This window comes from Dipteris shenzhenensis, chromosome 19 (genome assembly GCF_047967505.1).
Source record: "Dipteris shenzhenensis isolate YYH24624 ecotype China chromosome 19, Dip_SZ_1.0, whole genome shotgun sequence".
Taxonomy (NCBI): Eukaryota; Viridiplantae; Streptophyta; class Polypodiopsida; order Gleicheniales; family Dipteridaceae; genus Dipteris; species Dipteris shenzhenensis.
This window is the reverse complement of record NC_141614.1, coordinates 17781609-17787608: the sequence shown is the minus strand read 5'-3', so window position 1 is coordinate 17787608 and position 6000 is coordinate 17781609.

Sequence of the window (6000 nt, the reverse complement as noted above, 5' to 3'; positions counted from 1 at the left end):
TCGACATCAACATCAACATCAACATGCAACAACTATAATGAAGAACAAGCACTATTCAGTAAAACATCAACGAAGTGCTACCATTGCGGAAGAATGGGTCACTATCAAAGTGACTGCAGATTGAAGAACAAACCAAAGTGTCACCATTGCAAGAAGCTGGGACACAAGGAAGAAGATTGCAGATTGAAGAACCAACAAGTCAACTACCTAGAGTCATCATCAAGCCATGAGCCAAAAGGTGACATCAATGGAATGTATTGAGAAATAAAAACCTTGCCAACCTTGCCTATATGTTTGTAAATCAAGCCTGACCACCTGAGAGTAGCTATGAAAGCACCCAGGGGAGGTATTGACATGTAAAATCCACACTTGACCACCTTAAGTAGCAATGCATGCACTAAGGGGAGGTGATGGAATGTAACTCACATCTGACCACCTTGCAGTAGCCAAAGGATTATGGCACCAAGGGGAGGTGTTGAGAGTTGTGGTGCCATGAGCACATAGATTAAAGGGCTAAGGTATGGTATAGGAAAGAATTAAAGTAGCCACCCTAGGATGTGGACTACAAGATGTGGAGATGTGGATTGAGGATATCCACAAGGAGAGATGTGGATGAGAGGATCCCACATGGTTTGACTATTCTAAAGGCTCTCTCTATATAAGAAGCCTATCATGTATTGTTGAGAACACACATTGCAATAAATTGACTGCTTGCTACCCTATGTCTACCTCATGGTGCTTTGATCCTCCTTGATCCCTTCTTTTCTCATGTTGTTGCAATAATCGAGCAACCAAGTACTTCTTTGTGGCATTTCCAACTACAGAACAGATGAACTATACCATTCAGGAAAGTTTGCAATGTATGCTTTCCAATGCAACTCTTTCTGGTGATTTTTGGGATGAGGCAATGAAGAGTGCAGTGCATGTGATCAATAGATCACCTAGTAAGAGTTTGGATGGTGGTATTCCTAAAGAGGCATGGAGTGGCAAGAAGCCCTCTTACTCTCATTTGTGTATATTTGGGTGTGAGGCGTATGCACATGTGCCAAAAGAGCTTCGGAAGAAGCTAGATCCTAAGTCTAGGAAATGCATCTTTCTGGGTTATGGTGAAAGTGGAGAGATGGGCTATCGTCTGTGGGATCCAGAAGCAAAGAAGATCATGCGAAGCCATGATGTGGTCTTCAATGAGAAGAAGATGCATAAGACATCCATGAGGGATGTGAAAATGAGGAGAATCACTTTCTAGGATGTGAATCCACTCGCATATGTTGATAGACAGCAAGTTGTCCATGCACCAAATGTGCAGGAAATGGTGCCACCATGTAATCCCACAGGTACACAATCGAGGACAGATGATGGATCATCTATTAGTGGAAATGATAAGCCAAATGTGGTTGATATGCAGGTGGTACAGCAAGCTAAAATGCTCTTGAGAAGAGCAACTAGAGTGTCTAGACCGCCTGAGAGATTTGTTCCAGGGGCAAACTATGTGATGCTTACTGATTGCGGGGAGCCTTCTTGCTATAAGGAGGCTATGATGCGAGAGGATCAACGCAAGTGGGAGTATGCTATGCAATCAAATATGAGTTCACTCATAAAAAATAAGACTTGGGACTTGGTGCTATGCAATCAAAGATGAGTTCACTCATGAAAAATAAGACTTGGGACTTGGTTTCTTTGCCACATGGAAAGAAAGCATTGCCATGCAAATGGGTCTATAAGATGAAGTTCACAAGTGATGATGTGCCCAAGTACAATGCCCGTCTAGTTAGTTAAGGGTTTAAGCAAGAGAAGGGTGTGGACTTTGATGAGATCTTCTCGCCGGTTGTGAAGATGACCACACTTAGATGCGTACTTGGACTTGTGGTCGTAGATGATATGGAGCTTATGCAGATGGATGTCAAGACAACTTTCTTGCATGGGGATTTGCATGTGGAATTTTACATGGTAGAGTTGGAAAGCTTTGAAGAAAGGGGCAAAGAACATTTGGTTTGCAAGTTGAAAAGGAGTCTCTATGGCCTTAAGCAAGCTCCTAGAGAATGATGTCAGAAGTTTGATGCTTTCATTTGGTCCCAGGGTTTCAGAAGAAGTGAGATTGATCACTGCCTCTACACTAAAGGGCTAAGGATAATAGCCTGATACTACTGGCACTTTATGTGAATGATATGCTATTGGCTAGCAAGAACGCTTATGAGCTGGATCCATTGAAGGCCAAGTTGCATGAGGCCTTTGACATGAAGGATTTGGGACATGTAGGTCATATTCTTGGTATGCGCATCATGCGTGACCGGAGTAGGAAACTCCTTTGGCTTTCACAAGAGTATGTTACAAAAGTGTTGCAGCATTCCAATATGGAGGAGGGGTAGGTAGTAAGTACTCCATTGCCTCCATATGTGAAACTGAGTCATGTAAATAGTCCCATAATCATAGGTGTTGATAGAGGCTCCACCCCTCAGCTCATTATAGGAGATGTACATTAAGGGTACCAAGGAGATGTACATTTGCTTTGGCATAGGAGAGATGCGTGTACTTAGGAGAGATGCGTGCACATTAAGGGTACCAAGGAGATGTACATCTACTTTGGCATAGGAGAGATGTGTGTACTTGGTTTTTTTCTTCTATTCATCATAGGTGTTAATAGAGGCTCCACCCCTCAGCTCATTATATCAGGTCTCTTTTGGTCTCATAGACCCTTTGGTCTTCCGAATACTTTTAATAAACTATCTCTCTCTCTCTCTCTCTCTCTCTCTCTAGCTCTCACATGGTCTCCCAACCTCCCCACCTAGCTCTCCCACAGTCCCCTGCTTGGTAGGCCCCTCACTAGGGTGTGGACCTACTCCAAGCCCCCACGGGCCATTTCCTAGTCACAAAATTGGTCTAAGCCCTCACGGGACAGTTTCCATTTGCCATGAACCTGCTCTCACGTGTTCCAGTGTGTAGCTTGGTGCCTCTGTCATGAATCTGCAACTACCTTAGCTCCTTCACAAACACTATCGTGGGATTGAGACCCGTGCGCAATAGCTTGTTCTTGGTTTTCTTGGTCACGTTTTTGCTTCAGCAAAACACCTACAGAGTGGTTCCTATCACGGACCTACTCTACAGCTTGCTCAAGGAATTTCTACTCTAAGTTTTGCTTTTATTGATTGTGCCATTTTCCTACCGAAGTTTTTGCTATAGCTTCTGGTCTATTTGCTCCATTTCTAGTCCCAGAAGTTGCTCCAAAGCACTCTACCAGCCCCAAAACATTCTGCCTAGCATCTCCCATTTTTTAGCTAGCAACTTCAGTGTATGGTCCAACCCATAATGGATAGTGTGAAGGGTTATGTGCCCTCTTCACCTCCATAAAGAGAGATCTACAAAAGTAGTAAAATAAAGGGAAAGATACCTCCATCAAACAAATATGGCAAAAGGGCAGAAAGCTGACAAGTAGGATGAGAAACCAAGAAGGAACACAAGCATCAAAGACAACCTAAACAACCATTAAAAGGAGAGATCGAGGGATTCAAAAACCATTGCAACCATAGTGGACATTCAGACAGATAGCACAGTTGTTCAAAAGGGAGCCATTAAAGCCCCCATCAGTCTCATATTCAAAAGGGAGCCATTATAGGCCCCATCAATCTCATATTCAGTTTCGGATCCAGATTTAGCCCGGTTAGCCTCCATCTCGAGCTTAGACTCACGACTCCAGCCTTGTCATCATCACCCACCTCTTCACCATCTATGATGACTACAATACCACCATCGACATCATTGGCAGCTCTAACATTAGTGGTAGCATTGATTATGTTCCCTTAGCCCAACCATTGTTCCACTCTATGCCTCACCACGGTATTCCTCTTTTTTGTCACCCTTGGGCTTACCACATCCCCATTCTAGTAATCCCCTCACCATTCTCAGTCCCCTATGTCCATCACCCAGCCTCTGTTTAGGCCCTATCCCTACCCAGTGCTTTAGGCTCACACAATTCCATCTAATGCCTGGGATGAGCTCCTCATATAGATTCGCCATCTCTATACACTAGAGGTAGAATAGGACCAAGTCATCCACAACCTTGGTTAGGAGATATTACAATTCCTTAAGGAGATGACAGTCATAGCGACAGCCCTGAGTAGTGGGCCAACAATGGAGGTAGAGGCACACATAGCTACCATGCGGTCGGCTGGAGACTTCCAAATGGGTGGATGTTGCAAAACGAGAGCATGCAGAGATCACCGTTTTAATCACCATTTTGGAGCAACAACAAAGAGCTAGTAAGGCTCTCAACATTAGAGTTTGAGGGATCCCCCGTACACCTGTGGCTCACATTGATGATGCGACCACCTTTGGGACATCCACTAGGAGTCCAAGAGCATGGGATTGAGGGGTCTGGGCATATAGGGTGGGACCTTAATTGAAGTAGCCTCTCATCATTCACTTCAAGGATGCTCAAGCTCACCTTGTGGCATTGCATGGATGATTAGTCCTATAGGATCATCCCAATACCTATTTGGATGAGGTACTTACAACTTTGTAGATAGCGGAGAGGTACACTCTCATAGAGTAGTGGGACATCGCTTGTAAGGAGGGGAAGTGGGCAATAGTGTGAGAGGGGCATCTCTTGATAGGCCCTTGATGGGCATTAGGTGGCTCCCCTACATAGGGGGATGGGGTCTATGAGGTTATGAGGATCGAGACTCTGACTTGCAAGCAATGTTTGGAACTACAATGGTACCTTATGGTTAGATCCAAGGAATTTCTCAGAGTCCTACAAAGGCCGACGAGGCATAGCTTTTTACATCTAGAGCCCAAAGCCCCTGTCTTTGCCTATAGTTAGTGGATACACATGGTTAGGTAGCATATTAGGATGAGAGTTGGGAGACGAGCGCAGGGATGGGGAGGTTTAGCAGTACTACATTGATCATCCCTCATTGGGACAATCACCGTCGAGAGGCAAGATATACATTCCATGTTTCTATGTATTCAGATCCACCGCCCTTCTTGAGTTGCAGTAGTATGTTACTTCTGTCCTAAGACCTTACAGGGAAGGGCATAACTTGTCCATAATTTAGATTGACATTCGTGGTGGATGAAGCACGAAAAGCATTGAATCTTGGCATAGGCCTTGTCCTTATTTTAGCTTGTTCCTCTTCTCAAAAATTCATGGATGTGTCCCTTTTTATAAACGTTCTTTTAGCTTGTGCCTCTTCTCCACAATTCATGGACGTGTCCCTTTTTATAAATGTTTGATGCTATGTTTCTTTTCTTAATATATGTTTAGTGTGTTATTTTGTAGAAACTATCCTTACTTTTGGTCAAAACTTTTATTGTATGTGTTGGATACATTCAATAAAATGGAATGCTTGATTTCCTTCTATGTCTTTTGGGATACTTCTTTATTCTCACTTGTCATGGTATCAAAGAATTAAATTGCCTTATTGTTGCTATAATAGCCCATGGATTGCCATTATATGATTTGCATTACTATATGATTGAGGCTTTCGATTCTTGAAGTGGAGGTTACAAGGTTCTAATGAAGATCCTAAAGTTTTAGACCATAAAAGCTTTGCAATAAGTGTACTCATATAATTTAAAATCACTTAAGTAGACAATTTATGATTAGAAATGAAGAGAAGGATGCAAATCCATTTTGAAATTGATTACTTTGTATTTTTGTCAAAAATCAATACTTGTGAATGATAAAAAAGTCACAATGTGCACATGAAACAACAACAAAATTTAAGGTCCATCATTGAATACCTTACACCTTTGAATCTAAGAAGTGGAAGCCCTTATGCACATATGATTATATTAGCCATCTATCTTGTTTTGTTTTGCTAATGCTCATAGCTTGCCATAGACATCACCATCAGCCCTCATGTGTCAAATAACTACAATAATTTACAAGCCAAACCAATTAATTTGCATGAATCAACTATTAAGACGACATCAAGAAGTGAACATTGTGATGACTTTCCGAATTTCATTTCACTTGCACTCATATAATGTTGTCAAACTACC